We start from the raw sequence: 25,346 nt of genomic DNA, 5'->3' as shown, positions 1-25,346 counted from the left end.
TACTGTGGTCCTTCTAGTAACTGTGTTACTGTTTCGTCGACTTATTTCCAGTGCATCAGTAGACCTAAAGGGGGGGGGGGGGGGGGTTTAAGAATGTAAATAAACATGGGCACTTTCTGCCAGAAAGAGTGCCACACCTGGTTATCTATGGCATTACAGATGGGGCTGATCTGCAATACCATTTCTGGACAGGTGTGGCAGTGTTTCTTGAAGAAAACGGCCTCTATTTTGGACAATATGATATATAATTATGATATATTTTTATTATTTACCCCCCCCACACACTGTTTTTAGGACTAGTTTCCTTGCTCAGTAAAACAGCCCCACACCTGTCTTCAGGTTGTGTGTGGTATTACAACTCTTGTAAAGGGCTATTGTAAGGATATTGTTCTACGAAGGATTGTACAGACTCCATTATTTTATTTATGACATGTTTGATACTGTAATTATTTATTTGCGCTTCCCTTTTTTTATATAAAGATTTGTTTTTTTACTCTATTTTAACAAGGTGTTTGAGTGTTTTCCATCTTTTTACCTTTTCTTATGGGTTTTCCAACACTTGGGAATGCAAAAATTTGCACTGTTTTCCAAAGAGTGTGCCTCCAGCTGTTGCAAGACTACAATTCCAGGCAAGCTGGGAGAATCCAAGGCATCGGGTCAATATTCACAAGATTGAAATCTGTTTAAAAAAAAAAAGATAAAATACAACTGCAACGTTTCAGACAATTGTGGGTTTCTCATTGGCCGCAAACATTCTAGTTTTTTACCAGATTTGTAGAAGCAAATTTACCTTGTGATTTATTTTTATATGGGTAATCTGGTGTAAAAATAAATAAATAAATAGAAAATAAATAAAAATAATAATAAATAAAAGTAAAAAAACAGCACCACGCCTGTCTTCAGGTTGTGTGTGGTATTACAACGCTTGCTCCATTCACTTCAATAGGACTGAGCTGCAATATCACACACTACCTAAAGATAAGCGTGGAGCTGTTTCTGCAAGAAAACAGAAATATGTGTGTGTGTATATATTAGGGATCGACCGATATCGTTTTTTTTAGGGCCGACACCGATAATCGGTGGAGGTTTGGGCCGATAGCCGATAACTTATACCGATATTCCGGTATAAGTTATCGGCTATTTATCCCCCCTCGACACCGCTGCAGAGCACTGATTTAAAGCGGGCACTTTAAATCAATGCACTGCGGTGGCTTTTGCAGTGCCATAGGCCGCCGCCACCACCACCCGCTTCTCTCCTCCTACCTGTCAGGGTGGTCCGGGCCATCCATCCTTCCTTCCTGTAGTGTCCGGCTGCATTCCGGGTGGAGCGTGCCCCGGTCCGGGCTGTCCTTCTTCTCCGGGAGTCCTCTTCCCAACTCCGGGCAGGCTCCGGCCTAGTACACTGCATAGACGCCGCTGCGCAGTGACGCCCGTGCGCAGCGACTCACCTGACGTCGCGGCGTCTATGCAGCATAGTAGGCTGGAGCCTGCCCGGAGTGGAGAAGAGGACCCCCGGAGAAGAAGGACAGCCCGGACCGGTGCACCCTCCACCCGGAATGCCGCCGGACACTACAGGATGGATGGCCCGGACCACCCCCATTACGGGTAAGTTTAAATTTTTTTTATTGACTCAGAGGGTGGGGGAGGGGCCCGACCGGTATAGCGGTATGGGCAAAAATCCATACCGGTATACCGCCCAGCACTACGGGGGGCGGTCGCGGTGCAGTGTGGGGTGGCGGATCGGGGGGAGCGATCGCGGTGCGGGGAGGCAGGGCATTATCGGCAAGGTAATTACCGATACCAATAATGCCCAAAATCGTGATTATCGGCCGATAATATCGGTCATACCATTAATCGGTCGATCCCTAGTATATATATCTTATAGCACTTAATTTAGTTTTTCAATCATGGGTTGGCCATGTCCTGACAGATTTAAGGTTCATCCACACAGCTGACATTCACCCGGTAGAATTCCACTGCAGGATTGTATTCCCTTTGAAAACAATGGGACTCTGCTGCCTTGTACACACTGCGGAATTCTGACGGCAGAAAGGACAGTCACTTAAAGGGGTACTCCGCTAGAAAACCTTTTTATCCCCTATCCAAAGGATAGGGAATAAGATGTCTGATCACAGGGGTCACACCTCTGGGCGCGGCAACAGCGTTGTCTGGAACACGGAGGCTTGGAGCTTCCGCGTTCGTGACGCCATGCCCCCTCCATTCATGTCTATGGGAGGGGGTGTGATAGCTAGTACGTAGCATCACACCTCCTCCCATAGACATGAATAGAGGGGGCGTGGCAGCAGTAGTCGCTAGTCTTTTAGCACAGAGTGGAGTTCGCTCCGTGCACCGGATGTCTGGGTTGCCGCAGCGGTGATCGCGGTGCTCCCCAGTGGCGCGACTCCCATGATTAGACATCTTATCCCCTATCCTTTTGGATAGGGGATAAAATGTTTTCCGGTAGAGTACCATTTTAAGGCTAAGTTCAGACTATGGAATTTTAGCAAGCGGAATTTCCGCCTGCAATTTCAAAGCGGAATTGCAGGCGGAAATTCCGCTTGCTAAAATGTACTGTATAGTGAATGGGTTTCCGTTCACAAATTCACACTTCGGAATTTGTGAACGGAAAATCCGCTTTCTAAATTTCCGCCTGAAGAATGGCGTTGCTCTTTCTTCAGGCGGAAATACTCAAACACATTACAGCCTATTGGAGACTGCAGTGTCCACACGGTCCTAGCGCCGACTGATTCAGTCAGCGCTGGCCGCACTCAGAATCTCCGGACGGAAATTTTCTGCCCGGATATTCCGTAGTCTGAACCCCGCCTAAAGATAAAACATGTTTATTCTTTGGGCAGAATTTCTCTGGAATGCATTGGCGTCTATAGAGATCTCTGATGGTTTCGATGGCGTCTACTAAATGTGCGCAGAGTGGATGAAGGGCCCCTGGGCAATGTAAAAATTGTGTGTGAACATAAAAAAAAACTGCTGAAAATATGGCGCAATGTAGTTTCATAGAAAAACTGGTCAAGGCGTAAAAACTGTGGGCTCCAACTAAAGCTTTAGCCAAAAATTTTTATATTTTGGCATATAGGTGGACCAAGAAAAGTCCCTGAAACTTAATTTTAAAGTAACAACATTAAAGGGGTTATCCTGGGGTTATTAGAAAAAGAGCAAATTTCTTCCTATAACAGTGCCACCCCTGTCCTCAGGTTGTGTGTGGTATTGCAGCTCAGTTCAATTGAAGTGAATGAAGCCCAGGTTGTAATACCACACACAACCTGAGGGCAGGGGTGGAGCTCTCTTTTTTTTTTATTTTTAAAGAAATTAGCTCTGTTTTTCTATTCCTGGATAACCCCTGTAACATATGTGAGAATTAAGAGTGCTTTCCAATTGAATTCAATAGGATTAATTATTTATTTTTTTATTTTTGGAGAAAACAGCTGTTTTGTGTCCCAAGAAAGCCTAAGGGTCTATTCAAACGGAGGAATTCAGCCTCAAATTCAAGCCAATAGACTTCTATGGGATTCCGCACTCCCATTCAACCTTCTGAAATTCCGCAAGCGAAATTTCAGAAGGTTCAATGGGAGTGCGGAATCCCATAGAAGTCTATAGGCTTTAATATAAGGCGGAATTCTGCCGTGTGAATAGACCCTTCGGCAATGTTCACACAGCGGAATTTCCACAATTCCGCAAAAATTCCGTTCAGCAAAGCTTGCTAAATGGAATTGCGGAATATCCGCGGAATGTCTGTGTTCTCAAAACACAGAATTCTGCAGAAATTCAAAGCCCCGTTTACTTCAATAGGATGCTGGGCATTTTTAACCCCATAGATGCCGTGGTCAGTACTGACCAATGCATCTATAAGGTTGACAGGGGGAGGGGCAACCCCTCATTACCCCAATGGTTGCTATTAGAGATGAGCGAACTTACAGTAAATTCGATTCGTCACAAACTTCTCGGCTCGGCAGTTGATGCCTTTTCCTGCATAAATTAGTTCAGCTTTCAGGTGCTCCGGTGGACTGGAAAAGGTGGATACAGTCCTAGAAGACTCTTTCTTAAGTCGTCAACTGCCGAGCCGAGAAGTTTGTGACGAATCGAATTTACTGTAAGTTCGCTCATCTCTAGTTGCTATGGCAAGTAATCATGTTATGCTGCAGTACTGGATAACAGGCAAAAAGTATAAAAATAAAAGGTTTATCAATAAATAAGTATACAATCACCTTGGGGGAGATTTCTCAAAACCTGTCCAGAGGAAAAGTTACTGAGTTGCCCATAGCAACCAATCAGATCGCTACTTTCATTTTGCAGAGGCCTTGTTAAAAGTGAAAGAAGCGATTTGATTGGTTGCCATGGGCAACTCAGTAACTTTTCCTCTGGACAGGTTTTGAGAAATTTCTCCCCTTGTCCCAAAGTAAAAAGAGGAATATAAATGATCAAAGGGTAGAATATACAGCAAACATCATGGTACCGATAAAGAGCTACAGCTCGTCCAGCGGAAAAATAATCCCTCACACAACTGGGTAAGGCGAAAAATTGTAAAAAAGTTACGGCAACACGAAAGAGGGGAAAAAAAAAGTATTTTGTGAAAAGGAAAAAGAACATAAAAAGCAATATAAATTGTGAATCCCCATTAGAGATGAGCGAATTTACAGTAAATTCGATTCGTCACGAACTTCTCTGCTCGGCAGTTGATGACTTTTCCTGCATAAATTAAATTCGATTCGTCACGAACTTCTCGGCTCGGCAGTTGATATCTTTTCCTGCATAAATTAGTTCAGCTTTCCGGTGCTCCGGTGGGCTGGAAAAGGTGGATACAGTCCTAGGAGACTCTTTCCTAGGAGTGTATCCACCTTTTCCAGCCCACCGGAGCACCGGAAAGCTGAACTAATTTGACGCAGGATAAGTCATCAACTGCCGAGCCGAGAAGTTTGTGACGAATCGAATTTACTGTAAGTTCGCTCATCTCTAATCCCCATAATCATACCGAATAAAGATAACATAATTTTTTACCACCATGTAGAGAATTTCTAGTCTAGAAAAATGCTAGTTTAAAAGGGTTCTCCGGCGGAAAACTTTATTTATTTATTTATTTTTTTAATCAACTGGTGCCAGAAAGTTAAACAGATTTAGAAATGACTTCTATTACAAAAAAATCTTAATCCTTCCAGTACTTATTAGCTACTGAATACTATCATGTGGTCATGATGTCAGCAGAGAGCTCTGTGTTCCAAAAAGAAAAGAATTTCCTCTGTAGTATTCAGCAGCTAATAAGTACTGGAAGAATTAAGATTTTTTTAATAGAAGTAATTCCTAAATCTGTTTAAAAAAAAAAAAGTTTTCCGCCGGAGTACCCCTTTAAACATGACATGCACTATTTTCCAAACCAGTGTGCCTCCAGCTGTTACAAAACTACAACTCCCAGCATGCCCGGACAGCCAAAGGCTGTCCGGGCATGCTGGGAGTTGTAGCTTTGCAACAGCTGGGAGCACCCTGGTTTGGGAAACACTGATCTTAATTACTAAGTACTGGAAGGATTAAGATTTTTTTTTAATAGAAGTAATTTACAAATCTGTTTAACTTTCTGGCACCAGTTGATTTAAAAAAAAAAAAAAAAGTTTTCCACCGGAGTACCCCTTTAACACATTTTTCACAATATTTTGGCGTTTTTTGCCATTTAAAAGGGGTACTCCACTGCCCCAGCGTTCGGAACATTTTGTTCCGAACGCAGGGTTCAGGCTGCGGGGGTCGTGACGTCGCAACTACGCCTCTTGTGAGATCACACCACGCCCCCTCATTGCAAGTCTATTGGAGGGGGCGTGGCAATCACCACCTTTAAGGGTTTTTCAAGCCCTGGCTATCCTCCGGAGGGGCCATCAATATTAGATCAATGGGGGTCCGGCTCCCAGCACACCAAACAGCCGATCAGTATAAGGCCTGGTTTCCGCGGGCAAAAAATGTGCAAAATGTCCACACGAAAAACAGGTGCGGACATCCCGCACACTTGACTAATTGGCGGCCACTCGGAAATGCGCCGTCTCATAGACAGCAATGCATTTCCTTGCAGAATCTGCAAAAATATTGAACACTTTCATTGTTTTTTTGCGGATGCCGGAATCAGGATTTCTGCAGTGTGCTCAGTGCCGCAGAATCCCATGGAAATCAATGGGACTCTGCTGAAGCGGAACCTCAGGGCGGAATTCTTCTGCGCTATTCCGTGCGGAAATTCTGCTGTGTGAACATAGCCAAACATGCCACGGTGAATGCAATGTGACCTCATCAATGTTTACTTGAGCTCCTCCCTCCATTACCGCACAGTTTGGAGTGGCCAGTCTGCAGCCAAGGGCTGTTGGTGCATGCTAGGAGTTGTAGTTTTGCAACATCTGGAGGCACCCTGATTGGGAAACACTGGTCTATGGAGCTGCCGGAGATAGGGGAGAACAATTAATAAAGCCAAGGCCCGCATGAGTGTCCCACCGCTCCATCCCGAGCTGACACATGGGTCTGCGTTCTCGAGATTGCTGGGGGGTCTGTAAGCTGGGACACATCCACAATCCCCTTATCCTGATCTGAAAGTGACAACTATTAAAGGGGTACTCCGGATGAAAACACATTTTTTCCCATCCAACTGGTGCCGAAAAGTTAAACAGATTTGTAAATTACTTCTATTTAAAAATGTTAATCCTTCCAGTACTTATCAGCTGCTGTATGATCCACAGGAAGTTGTGTAGTCCTTTACTGTCTGACCACGGTGCTCTCTGCTGACACCTCTGTCCATGTCAGGAACTGTCCAGAGCAGAAGAGGTTTACTATGGGGATTTGCTTCTACTTTGGACAGTTCCTGACATGGACAGAAGTGTCAGCAGAGAGCACTGGGGTCAGACTGGAAAGAACTACGCAACTTCTTCTGGAGCATACAGCAGCTGATAAGTACTGGAAGGATTAAAATTTTTACATAGAAGTAATTTACAAATCTGTTTAACTTTTTGGCACCATTTGATTTAAAAAAAAAAAAAAAAATACAAAAATTCCACCTGAGTATCCCTTTAAGTGAAGTGCCCTTTGTAAAGTAAATGCTTTGATTCGTTCCATAGAAAAAAATCGATAATTTTTGTAAATTTTTTTTTTTTTGCTTTTACTTGTGGTCATACTGTAAAGATTTTGCGGTTCAATGGCAATAATGCCGTGTTATGTAGGTAGATCTGATACGTGTGTAAGGTGTTACAAAGCAGGACTATGACAATGAATGAAGCGGGGCATTGTCCTGTCTCTTCTTTACAGGAGGTGTCAGGAGAAACCTGGCGGCAGTGGTGGTGGACCTTCCCTCTCTCTGATCTCCGGACAATGTGGCTCTTCACACCTACGACAATACACCGAGACATAAAGCTCCAGCAGGGGCTTCCAGCTATTCACAGGGGACCAAAGAAATGTATTCATTTTACAGCCTTCAATGGAGAAGACATCACTTTGATCCACCAATGATCTTCTATGGGATAGTAAGAAACTTTACTGTAAAGGGGTACTCTTCCCCTAGACATCTTATCCCCTATCCAAAGGATAGGGTTTAAGATGTCTGATCGCGGGGGTCCCACCGCTGGGGACCCCCATGATCTCGGCTGCGGCATCCCAGACACCCGGAGTGAACTTCGCTCCATGCCGGATGACTGGCGATGCAGGATGGAGGCTGGTGACGTCACGGCCACGCCCTGCCCGTGATGTCACGGCCATGCCCCCTCAATGCAAGTCTATGGGAGGGGGCGTGACGGCTGTCACGCCCCCTCCCATAGACTTGCATTGAGGGGGCGTGGCAGTGACATCACGAGCATGGTGTGTCCGAGACATCACCAGCCTCCGGCGTTGAAACCAACGCTCTAAACGAACGCCGGGTGCAGCACGGGTCCAGCGGTGGGACCCCGGCAATCAGACATCTTATCCCCTATCCTTTGGATAGGGGATAAGATGTCTAGGGGTGGGGTACCCCTTTAAGATCTATCATTATATTAGTGATACGTACCAGCTTGGTCAGCGACTAAGACCAACTGGTATGTTCAATATGGCTGACATTCTGTCCTATTGAAGACTGGAAATGAAGATGAATACTACCATAATAGTAAACAAATAACACTCGATACATTCTCCACAACCAATCCATTTTTGTATCTCATCAGCGATTCAATGGATGTATTCCAACTCAGGGTGGAACATGACTCAAAAGAACTATGTAACAATAACGCAACCCTAACGCACAATCTGAACGGGGCATTAAAAATATTTAACCAAAAACACATATCTAACCGTGAGACAAGCGGACAATGGAAGGTGAAATTAAGCATGGAACACCTCACTCAGCCAAATGTGCAATTTTTCACGGTTTTCCCAAAACCCATAAAAATATTTTTCCTCCGCCCTGTAGTGGCAGGCATCGACTCTGTTCTTGAAAAAGTAGGTGCCTGGTTGGATCATCTCCTGCAGCCCCTTGTAACTCGGACCTTGGGCTACATACAGGATACTGAGGCCCTATTGCATGCTGTTGAGGCAATGCTCTGGAAAAATGAAAATAAATGGATGTCCTGTGACGTTGCTGCGCTATACACGTGCATACCGCACAAAAAAGCCATTGATGCTGTCAAATATCATATGACAAAATACAGCAACTACTCATCCATCTTAACTCCTTAAAGGGGTACTCCGGCGCTAAGATATATTATGCCCCATCCAAAGGATAGGGGATAAGATGCCTGATCGCGGGGGTCCCACCGCTGGGGATCTTCCACGCCGCATCCCCGTTAGAATCAGCTCCGGGTCTGATTACTAGCGATCACGGGGATGGAGCATAGTGACGTCACGGCTCCGCCCCGTGTGACCTCATGCTCCGCCCCCTCAATGCAAGCCTATGGAGGGGGCATGACAGCTGTCACGCCCCCTCCATAGGCTTGCATTGAGGGGGCGGAGAGTGACATCACACGGGGGCGGAGACGTGACGTCACTATGCTCAGTCCCCGTGATTGCTAGTAATCAGACCCGGAGCAAGCAGGGGATAGGGGATAAGATGTCTTAGCGCTGGAGTACCCCTTTAACGACCAAGGACGTAAATGTACGTCCTGGTTTGGTGGTACTTTGCGCACCAGGTCCTGTGTATGACCACGAGCATCGGAGCGGTGCTCGCGTCAAACAGGGCAGGTTCCGGCTGCTGTCAGCAGCCAGGGACCCGCCAGTAATGGCTGACATCCGCGATCGTGCAGATGTCCACCATTAACCCCCTCAGATGCTGTGATCAGTAAAGATCACGGCATCTGCGGCAATGCGCATGTTAAAATAGATGAATAGATAAAATCAGTGCTGTGCCCTATGCATAGCACTGAACAGTATTAGCAATCAAATGATTGCTATAGATAGTCCCCTATGGGGACATAAAAAGTGTAAAAAAAAAAAGCTGAAAAATGTAAAAAAAAAAAGTAAAAAAATTTATAAAAAATCCCCCCCCCTCCAAAAAAAAATTTAAATTGTCAGTTTGTTCCATTTTACCCGCAAAAAGCGTAATTTTTTAAATAAACATATTTGGTATTGCCGCGTGCATAAATGTCCAAAATATCAAAATACAATGTTAATTATCCCATACGGGGAACTGCGTAAACTTAAAAAAAAAAAAAAAAGTCCAAAAATGCTTTTTTTTGTCAATTTTATTCCCAAATTTTTTTTTATAAAAAATGATCTAAAAGTTTTGCATATGCAAATGTAGTATTGCTAAAAAGTACAGATGACGGCACAAAAAATGAGCCCTCATACCGCCCTTAATATGGAAAAATTAAAAAGTTATAGGTGATCAAAATAAGGCAATTTTAGATTACTTATTTTGTACAAAATAGTTTTAGATTTTTTTTAAGCAGTAGAAAAATATAAAAGTGTGTAGCCATGGGTATAATTTTAATCGTATTGAACCACAGAATAAAGATCACGTCATTTTTACCGTAAAGTCTACAGTGTGAAAACGAAACCCTCCAAAATGTGCAAAATTTGTTTTTTTCATTTAAATTTCCTCCCTAAAAAAATATTTTTGGGGGGTTTGCCGTACATTTTATGGTAAAATGAGAGGTTTCATTACAAAGTACAATTGGTCATGAAAAAACAAGCCCTTATATGGGTCTGTAGACGGAAATATAAAAGAGTTATGGATTTTAGAAGGAGAGGAGGAAAAAATGAAAACGCAAAAATAAAATTGGCCTGGTCCTTAAGGTTAAAATGAACTTGGTCCTTAAGGGGTTAATACCATACACCCTTGACAGTCTGCTTTTTGTATTATCGCATAACTTTTTTTTCTTTCAACGGCCAATTTTTTCTCCAAAAGGTTGATTGCCCGATGGGTGCCAAGTTTTCCCTATCGCTGGCTAACCTCTATATGTGCCACTGGGAAGAGGTCTACTTCTATGCGACCGTCAATCCCCACCGATCATCGGTGGGGTAGTATGGACGTTACATTGACGATCTCCTCCTAGTGTGGACTGGGACACAAGAACAAGCAGCGTTATTTTTTGAATACATCAACAATAACAACTTCAATCTAAAGTTTACCTGTAACTTGGAAAATAACACCATCAATTTTTGGGATGTCACCCTAACTGGGGACTGTAAAAATAACATCATACACACAAACATGTACCGGATGCCAACCTCGGGAAATACCATTCTCCATGCGAAAAGCTGCCACGCACGCCAAACAGTGAGAAATCTACCCATGGGAGAATATGTGAGGGCAAAAAGGGCATCTTCATCTGCACAGACTTACGAGAATACTACTCATGACATCAATAAACGCCTACAAGCTTGTGGATATCAACCTGCAACATTACATAGAGCTAAAGCCATTGCCGATGTTAAAACCAGAGCTCATTATTTAGTTAAATATAATTCGTGGAGGAACAAAGAATGTCGCACTCACCGGTCCAGGATAAAACTTCTTTATTGAAGACTAGTCAGCGGGTGTACGGATCAGCATAGCGGGAGCGTCTCCATGTGCCATGGAGACGCTCCCGCTATGCTGATCCGTACACCCGCTGACTAGTCTTCAATAAAGAAGTTTTATCCTGGACCGGTGAGTGCGACATTCTTTGTTCCTCTACGCATGATATTTGCCTCACTCTATTAGTGTCAGCACCGCTGCGTGTTTGGTTCCCACCCTGTCAGCTTGGTCCGCATGTATCTAGCTACACCTGTGCTCCTTTTGAAGTGCCGGCTACTGTACTCCTTCTGTTTGCTGCTCATTATTTAGGTGACAACTCCAAAAATCAAAAAATACACTCAGAACAGTCTCAGGGAACCTTAACTTTTTCTACACCATATTCTGTGGACTTTGAAAATATACGAAACATCATACAAAGACACCTCCCAGTCCTACATCAGAATTCAACAATTGCCAAAATTTTACAATCTGGAGTCAGATTTGTGGCCAGATGAGCCAGTTCACTAAGGGACCAACTATCACCTAGAGAATATCATTCTACAATGACAATGACACAAGACAGAAACACTTGGTTATCCACCACTGGATGTTATAAGTGCAACCAATCACGGTGTTCTACATGTATATTCATTACCGATATAAAGAACTTCACGTCCACCGCCACCAAACGCACCTAGTGGATGAAAGGACTTATCAACTGCAACACTGATCATGTTGTATATTTGGCATCTTGTAAAAACTGCGCACTACAATATGTAGGACACACTACAAGGAAATTGAAACCCCGGACACATGAGAGGCCTCCTTCCATCTGAAGCCGCTCCAGGCACTGGGTCCCCCTCCGGTCTTACAAAACATATCAGAGATGTGCATTCGGGTGATGCATCATGAAAAATCTCAGCATGGTGAGACTACTTGAGGCATTTTTTTTTTTGGGACAACATCTTGTAATTTCTCTCTCATAGAAGTCTATGGAGCAAAAAAATTTATAAATAAATAAAAAAAAAAATTCCATGTGGGTTTAGCATTGTATTTTTTCTGGTATCCCCCTCCCCCCTATTTCTTCAATAGAACTTCTGGAGAAAGAATCACATGAATGCAGAGGGCAAGCATGCCAAAGAAAAAAACGCCAAGTCTAAAACCCACTATTTTACCACTATTTAAAATAAACAAATAAATAGATTAATTAATAAATAAGTAAAAGGAAAAACATTATACAAAAACTGCATTTTGGGAGTACAAATTAATAGGGCAGTTTTTTGTGGTGCTCTTTGCTAAATCTGGCTCTCACATCATGGAAGGGGGTCGGCTGGGGAAGATTATTGATAAGGCAGGGGAGCTGCACAAGTCGGCTCCCCGCCTCCAATGTGTGCTGGAGCATAATAGCAAGGACCTTGTAAGAGGAAGAAATATGGAAATACTTAACGTAAACATTCAAGTTACCCTTCATTTTAAAGCTCCTCCCCTGCACTATAACCCAGTATGTTGGATTTAGTGCAGGTGAAAAGCCTGTCAGATTCTCTTTAATAATATCACCCTGTAACTGAACCAACAATGCTCCCACTATACCTACATTATACCGCCACATGAACGGATGACACATGAAAACGTGTCCAAATAGCAATTATTCAGAATGATCACATAATAACCTAAAGGGAACAATGACATCATACACAATACAATAGAGAAATGATAACTTCTAAGATCGTGCTGAGTTGAAAGAAGTCATGAGGACAAGTGAGTGGAGGCTCCAGGGCCACCATGTTTGAGCTTCTCCTATCAGAATCATGAATCATAGCATATCCACAGGATAGATCACAGATGTATGGTAGATGTGGGGGCCACACCTATATCCAGAATGGGAGAGCAGCAGCCCCCCATTGTGTCCGGTTGAGGTGGATGTTTGCAGTCTCATCCAGATGGAGACTGAACAAAAGAAGGCACTGTGTTATGGAAGGGGCCAGGTACCCCGTGCTAGGCTGTTTCCATAACTCCTATTCACTTCTATGGAAATTGCAAAAAAAGTGCAATACAGCAAGATCCTCTGTTTCCATAATCCCAACCAGCATTCTGTTCAGTGTCCTCCTGGAGGAGGTGGTCATTGGGAATAGGGTTGGGTGGGCCCCTTGTTCGAGGGTGTAACTAGAATTGAGATGGGCCCCACACCTAATAATAAGAGACTAAAAGACCATAAAATATGACAGGTATAAATCAGAGAACCCACGTGCTACATAGCAGAAAGCTCCCCATATGTTTTCCCCTACCAAGAGGTACAATGTTATTGCACTTGAATGGGCCCTCAACCTCTCGACCTCATTGCAACTGCTACAACTGTGGTCCATATGCAGGTCCCAGACAAGGCTGGTGCAAAGATTTTTGCCACCCTAGGTGAAAGCTAATTTTGCTTCTGTCTTGACCCTGCCCATTGTCTACGTCCTTTGACACCTTACCTCTTACTGCTTGGCTGACACACTGTAACAAACCCACTCTTCATGTAATTACCTTACTATTGGGGTGACACACTGTAGCAAACCTCCTCCTCATGTAAACCCCTCCTACTGGGGTGACACACTGTAACAAACCCCCTCCTCATGTAATCTCTTTACTACTGGGGTGACACACTGTAACAAACCTCCTCTTTATGTAATCTCCTTACTACTGGGATGACACACTGTAACAAACCTCCTCCTCATGTAATCCCCTTACTACTGGGGTGACACACTGTAACAAGCCTCCTCTTCATGTAATCTCCTTACTACTGGGGTGACACACTGTAACGAACCCCCTCCTTATGTAATCTCCTTTCTACTGGGGTGACACACTGTAACGAACCCCCTCCTTATGTAATCTCCTTACTACTGGGGTGACACACTGTAACGAACCCCCTCCTTATGTAATCTCCTTACTACTGGGATGACACACTGTAACAAACCTCCTCCTCATGTAATCTCCTTACTACTGAGGTGACACACTGTAACAAACCCCCTCCTTATGTAATCTCCTTGCTACTGGGATGACACACTGTAACAGACCTCCTCCTCATGTAATCTCCATACTAATGGGGTGACACACTGCAACAAACCCCCTCCTCCTGTAATCTCCTTACTACTGGGGTGACACATAGTAACAAACCTCCTCCTCATATAATCTCCTTACTACTGGGGTGACACACTGTAACAAACCCCCTCCTTATGTAATCTCCTTGCTACTGGGATGACACACTGCAACATCTTGAGGGCCACAGTTTGAGACCACTGCTTTAAGGCCATGTTATCATGGCGGAAATTTTGTGTGAATAAGGACTAAATGGGCATTGTCATAAAAAATATATATAAAAAAATAAATAACTGAAGTGATATGTCATAGTCAAATGTTTCGATCAGTTGGGGCCTGAACACTCAAATTAGACAATTAGGAACTAGTGTGTGAACAACATATCAAAAGCTTTTTTTTTTCACCACAACCCATTTAGAGAGTTAGAAGTTTTGACCAGTTTGGGTCCAAATGTTCAGACCCCGACCGGTCGCAGGGGGAAGTGTGTGCTCTGTGTCATGTGGACAAGATGGACTCCTAATATAAGTCTATGGGGCTGTCCAGGTGTCACAGACAACAGAGCAGGGAGAAAAGCACACAGCTGCCCTCTTCTCGTTCTCATAATCTGTCAGGGTCTAAACATTCAGACCCCGACTGATAAAAAATTTTTGACATGTCCCTAGGAAATGTGAAAAGTTTTTTTTTCGTTGGCAGGTACACGTTATGTCATGATTTAGTGATAATGATCAACAGTCTCTCTCAATAATTCGCTTCCAATGATATTCATGTCTAGGGTCATATCTAGGGTGTGTGTGTATATATATATATATATATATATATATATATATATATATATATATAGTTTCTGTCCACAGATTTGTCTGTTATTGCAACCTAGCACCATTAAAGGGGTTATCCCTAGATGCAAAGTTATTGCCGTCCATAGGATGGGACCTGAGACTCCCTCCATTCCCCAGAACAGGGGACAAATGTCTCCCAAGTGGAGCAGCCAGCACTACATTAATTGTCTATGAGGCTTCTGGATATTGCCGAGCTCAGCGCTCAAAGAACCATCAGAAGACTCATAGAGAATGAATGGAGCGCTGTCTGTTCTGCCACCCCACCTCATTGTGTCCACGTTAGGGCAACAAATATATTCTTACTGTTTATAAAAATGTTTCCCCCTTAACCACTACAGTCTTCTGTTCCTGCGCTGGCCTTGCCAGATGTGACCTTAGATGACTGCGATGGCCAATGATAGCTCTTCTATGGGTGTTGGATTTGTTGTTGGTTTGGTTGTTGGATTGGTTGTTGTACTGGTTGATGGTTAGGTTGTTAGATTGGTTGTTGGATTGGTTGTTGGATTGGTTGTTGGCTAGGTTGTTGGCTAGGTTGTTGGATTGGTTGTTGGATTGGTTGTTGGCTAGGTTGTTAGATTGGCTGTTGGATTGGTTGTTGGCTAGGTTGTTGGCTAGGTTGTTGGATTGGTTGTTGGCTAGGTTGTTGGATTGGTTGTTGGATTGGTTGTTGGATTGGTTGTTGGATTGATTGTTCAATTGATTGTTGTTTTAGTTGTTGGTTTGGTTGCTGGTTTGGTTCTTGGATTGATTGTTGGTTTGGTTGTTGTATTGGTTGTTGGTTTGGTTTGTCAGGTCTACGAACACCTCTGCTCCTTATCATGTTACCTCCTATCTCATCACCATGCACTTTGAAGATGTTGCTGCCTACAATATCTAGTTCCTCACACCTCCTCTGGGACAGGAGACTATTGACTTTTGTTATTGTAATGTTGTCCACAATGGGACTGATGAGTAAATACTTACAATGGGCATCATTAGCAAAGCATTCAGCTACTGGGCAGTCGAGGATAGAGCCGTATGTGGATTCCCTGTCTGGTCTGAATGTACATGGAGGGACCAAGGAGTAACTCATAACAGAGGGGAGGGAAATACTGTCCTGAAGGCCATAAAAGAGTAGATTCATTTGTATGACACTTTGGGTTTTATCAAGGGGTCACCAATAATGTCCTGTGTGATCTGGGAACTATCATATCCAGCAGGAGAATGTTCAGCAGATTGTTCACAGCAACTCTTCTGTGGGATCGGACTTCCTCAAACTTCTCAACATCTTGAGAAGACCAAAATTGCATTGAAAAGTCGTCTTCACAAAGAAAATGTTCACTATGCATAATGAGGGGTGGCATGTTAAATTTGACACATTAAAGGGGTACTACCTTGCTGAAAACTTATCCCCTATAAGTTGCCTGATCGAGCGGGGTCCCGTCGCTGGGGACCCCCGCGATCTCGCACGCAGTACCCCGCTCTCATCAGGCCCCGGAGCAAACATCGCTCCGGGTCTGATGACTGCCGATCACGGGGCCGGAGTATTGTGATGTCACGGCTCCGCCCCATGTGATGTCACGCTCCGCCCCCCTCAATGTAAGTCTATGGCAGGGGGCGAGACAGCTGTCTCGCCCCCTGCCATAGACTTGCATTGAGGGGCGGAGCATGATGTCACATGGGGGCGGAGCTGTGATGTCACGATCACCTGCCCCATCATCAGACCTGGAGGGGATCTTCGCTCCGGGGCCTGATGAAAGCGGGGTGCTGCGTGCGAGATCGCGGGGGTCCCCAGCGGCGTAACCCCACGCGATCAGGCAACTTATCCCCTATCCTTTAGATAGGGGATAAGTTGTCAGCACGGTAGTACCCCTTTAAGGGTACATTCAGATGAGCAGATTTACAGCGCGTATTTTGCTGCGGATCCGCCGCTGAAGGACCTCTGTATGCTGCTTTTACATGTGCCTGCACAGGGGGGGACGGACAATACGCCACCACAAGCAGATACATGTAAAGGCAGCATACAGAGGTCTTTCAGCGGTGGATTAGCAGCGCAAAATATGCTGTAAATCCGCTCATCTGAACGTACCCTAAAGGGGTTCTTCGGAGGAAAAAAAGTTTTCCATTCAACTGGTGCCAGAAAGTTATACAGATTTGTAAATTACTTATATATAAAAATCGTAACCCTTCCAGTACTTATCAGCTGCTGTATGTTCCAGAGAAAGTTGTGTAGTTCTTTTCAGTCTGACCACAGTGCTCTCTGCTGACACCTCTTTCCATGTCAGGAACTGTCCAGAGTAGGAGCAAATCCCCATAGCAAACCTCTCTTGCTCTGGACAGTTCCAGACATGGACAGAGGTGTCAGCAGAGAGCACTGTGATCAGACTGGAAAGAGCTACACAACTTCCTGTGAAGCATACAGCAGCTGATTAGTACTAAACTAAGGATTAAGATTTTTACGTAGAAATAATTTACAAATCTGTATAACTTTCTGGCAATAGTTGATTTAAAAAACTAAATTTTTTCCTCTGGAGTACCCCTTAAAATCTGGATTAGGTTGGGGTCTTCTCAAAGAGGTGGTCTTTTTGGAGAGGTTACACTGTTTCACAGTATATTTTATGGTAATGAATAAGTCATTGTTTCCAAACCGTGAAACTGTCCGGGTATACTGGGAATTGTAGTATTGCAACAGCCGGACGCACCCTTTAGGGAAAGTGCTGGGAAACATATATATATATATATATATATATATATATATATATATATATATATATGGCTATGTTCACATGGCGGAATCCTGCTGAACATTCCGCTGTCCCATTCCCACCACAAAATTTCAGCAACGGATAAATTTAGGCCAGAAGTCTGTGTTTTGAGCACACAGAAATGCCACTCAAACTCTGTGAACATAGCCTGAGACAGAGAGATGAGAAAAAATTAAAACTATATATCATTAAGGGGTTAATTCCTGTGGTATTGTAATTTGATCTCCAGCAAGGTCATATAAGTGTTATAGTCAGGTGTTCACATTTCACATGACCCAAAATGTGTGGAATGTCTGCTGTGTTTCACTTGTTTTTTTGGGGGAAAAACGCCAAGAAAAATGCCAATTCTGCCGCATGGCGTTTTTTCGGCCAAAAAACGCTGCGGCCAGATGTTAGCTGTAAATCAATGAGAAATTGCTAAATTTTTTTTTCCGCTTTGCGTTTTTCAGTTTGGCGTTTTCTTAATCCTTTTGGCATTTTTTTCACTCTTTTTTGGCATTTTTCAGCTCCTTGGCAGTTTTGCAACGTCGCAGCATGTTGAGACTATGGCGTTCATTTCCCTGAAATCATGGTGTTTTTCTTCCATAGAAGTCTATGAGAGTAAGAAATCACCAAGAAAAACGCCATGTGGGTTTTCACTTTGGAGCTTTTTTAGGCGGTTTTTATTCTTTTTTGGACTTTAAGGCTAGGTTCAGACTACGGAATTTCCGCCTGCAATTTTGCTTTGAAATTGCAGGCGGAAATTCCGCTTTCTAAAATGTATAGTGTAGTGAATAATTTTCCGTTCACAAATTCACACTTCGGAATTTGTGAAGCGGAAAATCCGCTTTGAATATCCGCTTAAAAATTTCCGCCTGAAGAATGGCGTTGCTCTTTCTTCAGGCGGAAATCCGCACGGAACACATTGCAGTCTACCATCAACGGAGAGTAACACAACAAAAGAAAATGGAGTCACTTTATAGAAATATACAAAATCCAAAATGTATTAAGTCACATATACTTAAAAACACATTGGAGGCATAACACACTCAATGGGGGATAGAAAACAAAAAAACACCAAGGTGTCACACTGTACCCCGTTCACTGAAAGTGATAACACATAATGAATATATATATATAATGAAGAGCTACAAAGAAGAGGAAAAACAGCCCTATAGTAGTAAATACATACTTAGACAATGCACGGTCCCGGGGAACAGGGTGACACCACCCCAACGCAGAGTTTCGGAAAAGCCTTTGTCGAGGGGTGGTGTCCTCCAGGATGATCATAGTATTTATATTAGTGTGTGCCAATGAAAAGCCAGTTGTCATTACCTTATTATTTGCATCTGCAGACGCCCAGCCGTTTGCGGCACATGTATCGCCGGCTCTTCCGGACTCCGCTCACTTCCGGCATCGCGTCACGGAATGCCGGTCAGGTGACCCGACCAACAGCTGATCGGTCACATGACACGGCTACCGCAATGACGCCCGCAAGGAAGGACGGAGGCCGGATAACCCGCGCGTGCGCACCGGCACAAAATCGGGACTTTGTTTTATAATGCTAAAGTGCTACATGCATGAAAACCAGAGAAAGAAACAAACTAAACAAAGCAAAATCCCTACCTGAGGCCGGCCCCATTCCCCTTAATACATGACTATTAACATAGAGAAAAAGACCGTTTCTTTGACCGTTTAGTCCTCCAGTAGGTTGCTTTTTAACTTGATTTTAAACAATATGATTTTAACTCGTCTTTTTATTTTTTGATCTTTTTCAGTGTGTTTCCAGTGAATTTCCATTTCAGAAAGTGCTACAGCTGTCTTGATGCCATGTCTCTTCTACATTGTTGCCAGGATTAAAGACTTTTTATGAATAAACTTTATCCCTCCTGTTTCACCCGGTCATTTTTTGTCCCCATGGATTTTTTTTATCTCACATAATTTTTTTCCCGTTTATTTTTCTTTCTTCTTTTTTCCTTTTTTTCTTCATTTTTTTTCCTTTTCTCCCTTTTTCCTTTCTTCTCTTTCCCCCTTCCCTTCCTCTTCTTTTCCCTCTCCCCCCCCCTTTTTCCTGGCCACTCCCTCTCACTCCCCCTTTTTATTTTATTTTATTTTATTTTCCCTTCTGTCATTTGCCCATATATGCACTTGTTTTTATATATTTATATATTTTTATATTATATTATATATTTATATTCTCATATATTTGATTCAATATTTTAGTGTGATTACTAATATGCACATTATTTTGCACAAAATTTGTATTTTTGCACTAACTTAATCCATACACTTTATATTTATGTTTATGTAATATAACCACATTATGTTATTTTTTTCACTCATCAAATAATTAATTATCCCTCACCATTCATTTCATTACACATATATATATAGACACACTGTTCCACTATCATGTATTTTTCTATTCTTCACTATACATACATACATATAGTTTATGGTATATCACTGTATTCATACTTTTTTATTTTATGTTTTTATCACTACAAAATATTTTACCTATCACTATTTTATTTTAATATATATATATATATATATATATATATATATATATGTATATATATATACTTTTTTATATTATTATGTATCTTTTTTTATTATTTATTACATACCCATTTAGTTTATAATGCATTTTTTATGTTGTATTCACATTTTTCACTATGTTTTATTTTTCTCTCTTTTTTTTTTTTTTCTCTCTTTTTCTCTATGTTAATAGTTATGTATTAAGGGGAATGGGGCCGGCCTCAGGTAGGGATTTTTCTTTGTTTAGTTTGTTTCTTTCTCTGGTTTTCATGCATGTAGCACTTTACCATTATAAAACAGACAAAGTCCCGCGGGTTATCCGGCCTCCGTCCTTCCTTGCGGGCGTCATCAGCCGTGTCATGTGACCGATCAGCTGTTGGTTGGGTCACCTGACCGGCATTCCGTGACGCGATGCTGGAAGTGAGCGGAGTCTGGAAGAGCCGACGATACATGCGCCACAAATGGCTGGGCATCTGCAGATGCAAATAATAAGGTAATGACAACTGGCTTTTCATTGGCACACACTAATATAAATACTATGATCATCCTGGAGGACACCACCCCTCGACAAAGGCTTGTCCGAAACTCTGCCTTGGGGTGGTGTCACCCTGTTCCCCGGGACCGTGCATTGTCTAAGTATAGTTACTACTATAGGGCTGTTTTTCCTCTTCTTTGTAGCTCTTCATTATATATATATATTCATTATGTGTTATCACTTTCAGTGAACGGGGTACAGTGTGACACCTTGGTGTTTTTTGTTTTCTATCCCCCATTGAGTGTGTTATGCCTCCAATGTGTTTTTAAGTATATGCGACTTAATACATTTTGGATTTTGTATATTTCTATAAAGTGACTCCATTTTCTTTTGTTGTGTTAATATGTATGGGAGTTCATACTAGCTGTAGTGATCTGGGTTTATTTGCACCTTGAGTGCGTTACTATTAGTAATTGGATTATACCATATAATTTCTAAGTTAATATATTTTGACGTGTATAGTAACCCAATCTTTGTTGTGTTTTTTTTATTCATCAACGGAGAGTGCCTGAATTCCGCAGTGGAGTTTATCACTGAACCTCTGAAGATGCAAGTAGGCGCTATGTACAAGGAGTGCATCAAGCTCTATGTGCTTCCTCACTGTTCTTCCTCAGTTCTCCTTGGTCTGTCGTGGCTGCAACACCATGCCCATTTGCTTGATTGGCGCTCTGGAGAAGCCTCCCATTGGGGTCAGGATTGCCAGAACCGCTGTCTGGTGACAATTCAACTGAAGCATCCTATTCCTTGTCCCTCTCTGCCGGGTCTGCCAACCCTGTATCAAAACTTTGCTGACGTGTTTTGTGAGAAGTAAGCAGAGAGTCTTCCTCCTGATCGACCCTACGATTGTCCAATTGATCTTCTTCCTGGTTCTTCGCCCCCTCGTGGAATAATCTATCCTTTGTCGGCTCCTGAGACACTGGCCATGTCAGAATACATCAGAGAGAATCTACAGAAGGGCTTCATTCGGAAGTCTACCTCTCCAGCCGGAGCCATTTTTTTTCTTTGTAGAAAAAAAGACAGTTCTCTTCATCCAGGTATTGATTAACGGGGACTCTATAAAATCACCATCAAGAACCGATATCCTCTCCCACTAATCTCTGAACTATTCGACCGCCTACGGGGAGCCAAGATCTTCACCAAGTTGGATTTACGAGGGGCATAAAACCTCATCAGAATCCGGGAAGGAGATGTGTGGAAGACGGCATGATGGGCATTACGAGTACCTAGATCTGTCTCCATTACTCCTCTATTTCTCCCTGACGCGATCGTACCAGTACTTCTGCCAGGACTGGGCTGCTGTCATGTACCATCCCAGTCAATGTCTGCATCCTGTCCCTGAATCTCAGAACATACTCCACCACAGAAGTCTCAGGGGCATGTAGCCCCCCTTCCCATTCTCCCCTAACTAAATCTAGGGGTCCCCGCACTTTGCGACCATATAATAACTCAAAGGGCGAGAAACCTGTAGGCTCTTGGGGTACCTCCCTTTAAGCAAATAACAGATGGGGTAAATACTTTCCCCAGTCTCTGCCCTCCGATTCTACAAATGTTTTTAGCATTTGTTTCAAGGTGCCATTGTTACCGGACACTCTGTCCAACCAATGTAGAGGGTTGTGATCAGTTATGACAGTCAAATCCCTGCCATACAGGTATGGCTGTAGTTTTTGCAAAGCCCAGACCACAGCTAGACATTCCTTCTCTTTGACCGCATAGGCCACTCCCAAATGTCCTGTCAGGGGGGTCTCATGGGCCAACCTCAGCAGCTCTTTCCTGTACTGACTATGAACCACTAACTGCCTTTCTCTCTCCTGTGCCCCTAGCATGCCTTTGGAAAGGGACTCCCAGTACAAGATATCATTTCCCCAATATACCTGATGCCCCTCTGTGTCAACATCTGTATGCTCAGCACGTTGTCTCAGCCCTTCAAGGGAAGGGTCACTGCGCAGAGCTTCCCGGAAATGCTCATTTCCCTCCCCCCATCTCGTGGTATCAGGGAGCACATTTCCCCCAGGTGAACTAGCATCTCCACCTTCCTTTGCTGGGGCTTGCAAGTCACACAGCTTGCCCCTTGCATCACCATCCTCCCTTCCTTTTAAAGCTGCAGCCCTGGCATGCTGCTGACGCGTTACCACTGCCACCATTGGTATGCCTCCCTGGGGGTTACCTTCCACCCCCTCAGTTCCAGACATAACAATACAGGCATCATACAAAGGGCTATCACTCCTTCCCTCCTCCTCCTTAGGCTCACAGGATTGGGACATATCACTCACTGCTGGTCCCTCATCCTTACATGTCACCAGGGGCACACCAACCCCTCCCCCTAGCCCATCTCCACTAGGTTTTGCATTGGCAATGCATTGTCACCACATGTCACAATACACCCCATTTCACTTTTGGAAAACATTACTGGTTCAGTCACAGGTAAACAATTATCAATCCCCTGCACCCCTCCCAGTTACCACATTTCACAGTGTCTCCCAAAGTCTCGCACAGTACCTCAGAATGAACAGGGCTCTCTCCTAGCCCATCCGGTGTGCAGGTAGTGTCCTCTGGAGCATAATGACAGAGCATCCGACCCAAATCATTCCCCAGCAGAACATTAACAGGGATGTCCTCAGAGAACCCCACCTCCCGCAAACCTTTGCCTGTATCCCAATCCAGGTACACACGGGCCATGGGCACAGCAGGCTGCACACCTCCAATTCCTTTTAAAGCCATGGTTCTTCCAGGGATGATGTCCTCTGTATCCACCACTTCAGGCCGCACCAAGGTAAAGAAGGCTCCAGAATCTCGCAAACCCACTGTCACCTGGTCACCCACAGTTACACTCTGCAGGTTATCCGCTCTTTTCTCCACCGCTCCGGACACCAGAAGAACGACTGTGTGTCCTCCAGCTAATTGTGGATAATTCTTTTTGTTGGGGCAAGTGGCACTCAGGTGCCCAATATTGTTGCATCTGTAACATCGGCGGGTATCCCCCTGACCCAATGTGGCTCCTGTTGCTTTTGGGAATGATGGCAAGAATTTCCCGGCTGACCTGGGGGGGCTTTGTGGTTGTGTGGCTCCCCTCCAGGTACTTGCTCCAGCTTGTGCAGATCCACGCTTTGCTGCTGGCTCCCGGTTGTTGGCAAAATCATCTCCTAGTTCTGCTGCTTCCATGACTGTCTTGGAGAAACTGATCCAGGACCATCAAGTCCTCCAGGGCCTCATAGGTAGTGACTTGTAGGCCCCCAGTCCATTGCCTGAATGCAGTCCTTAGCTGACCTGCATGTTGAGTGCAGCTTTCTGTGACACTTTGTTGCAAAGTCCGAAACTTTTTCCCATAAGCCTCTGGAGTCATATTAAAACTTTTTAGCAGGGCAGATTTTATTGCCTCATAGTCCTGGTCACTCTCAGAGGGAAGAGAAGCAAACACATCCAGAGCTTTCCCTTGCAGCCGTGGGGTTAGATATCTTCCCCACTGTTCCTTAGGTAGATGGAACTGCCGGCAAACCTTTTCAAATCCCCTCAGGAACACATCCAGATCACCATCTTTCTCCAACATGGGGAAATGTTCCAAGCAAGGTTTGTGGTCTCCTTGATCCTGCACATCACTGCGTGCAGATAAAGCATCCCCTCTCAGCCTCAGAACCTCCAGTTCATGCCTCCGCTGGCCTCTCTCTCTGCCGCCTCTCTCTCTCTGCTGCTCGTGCCTGGGCCTCTCTCTCTGCCACCTCTCTCTGCGGCTCGTTCCTCTCTCTCTGCAGTTTGGTACTGGAGAAGCAGTTGGAGTTTCATATTGGCATCCACATTCCCAAGGTGTTGTAAGGCAGTCCGCATATAAGAGTCCAAGGCCTCATGTGGAGTACTGTCCTGAAGGGGAGTAATGTTGTATTCCCCAGGAGATATCAGTCCTTGGATGGCAGTTCCAGCTGTAGGACTTTGACTCTTCTGCACGGGCATCATACTCCACAAGATCAGCAATAAGTTGTTCCTTGTTCTTTCCTGCAGTAGGGATGTCCTTTTTTTGGCACATTAGCTCCAGTGCAGGCTTGGACTGCTTGCGATATGCCTCCATATTTCCGAGATGAGACAGAGGAGGTAAAACAGGAGATGGGGAGGGCAGAACTGTCTTGCACTCTTTTTGTATGTCTTTTAAACCAGCACTGAGCTCTGTCTTTGGAAATTACACACAAGAATATGTATGCAATTTCTTTTTAGTGCTAAGATTTCCTTACAGGTAAAATCCAGCAAGAACTAAAAATCTCTAAATATATCCCGACGCTGCCACCAGTTGTCACGATCACACCCTATCGGTCCAGCCAAGACGCTAGAGAGAGTGTGATGGTGCAAGGGTTAAAGCCGTCAGACCTCTGAGTATCCACTACTAGTCCCAGCAAGTCACCAAATTAACCCTTAGATAAACGTGTTTCCACCAGAGCTGCCTTCAGAAAGGTGAGCTCATATATTTAGAGATCAAAGACCAGAGCTGATTAATTAAACATTTAATCTGATAAAAGGTATCACAGTGCTATATATATATATATATATATATATATATATATATATATATATATATATAGACAAGCTATTTGACCGCCGGCGGAGACAAATTTGCGAGCTAAGTGCCTCACTATTTCATAGTTTCACATTTGCATCTATTACACCATAGCTGTATAGCTCTGCATGTTTTAACTGCATATTCTTGTTGCACCTATATC

General features: G+C 43.8%; 2 long non-coding RNA genes across 2 annotated transcripts in view; one reads left to right on the top strand and one right to left on the bottom strand.

The window, feature by feature from the left end:
* The window catches only part of LOC130313343 (uncharacterized), a 44,926-nt gene extending 40,664 nt beyond the window's left edge, over positions 1-4,262 (bottom strand). Inside the window, exons 1-2 of the long non-coding RNA XR_008861322.1 lie at positions 4,221-4,262; positions 536-679 (exon numbers count right to left, since the gene is read on the bottom strand). This is a non-coding gene — a long non-coding RNA (uncharacterized LOC130313343). The remainder of the gene's footprint in view (positions 1-535; positions 680-4,220) is intronic.
* Positions 4,263-4,357: 95 nt separating this feature from the next.
* On the top strand, positions 4,358-19,470 carry LOC130313232 (uncharacterized). The gene is made up of 3 exons (XR_008861253.1): positions 4,358-4,520; positions 7,279-7,493; positions 19,349-19,470. It is a non-coding gene; the product is annotated as an uncharacterized LOC130313232 (long non-coding RNA).
* Positions 19,471-25,346: the final 5,876 nt, after the last annotated feature.

This window comes from Hyla sarda, chromosome 1 (assembly GCF_029499605.1).
Source record: "Hyla sarda isolate aHylSar1 chromosome 1, aHylSar1.hap1, whole genome shotgun sequence".
Lineage (NCBI taxonomy): Eukaryota > Metazoa > Chordata > Amphibia > Anura > Hylidae > Hyla > Hyla sarda.
Note: the sequence above shows the minus strand (reverse complement) of the source record. Positions and strands in the feature narration are given on the sequence as shown.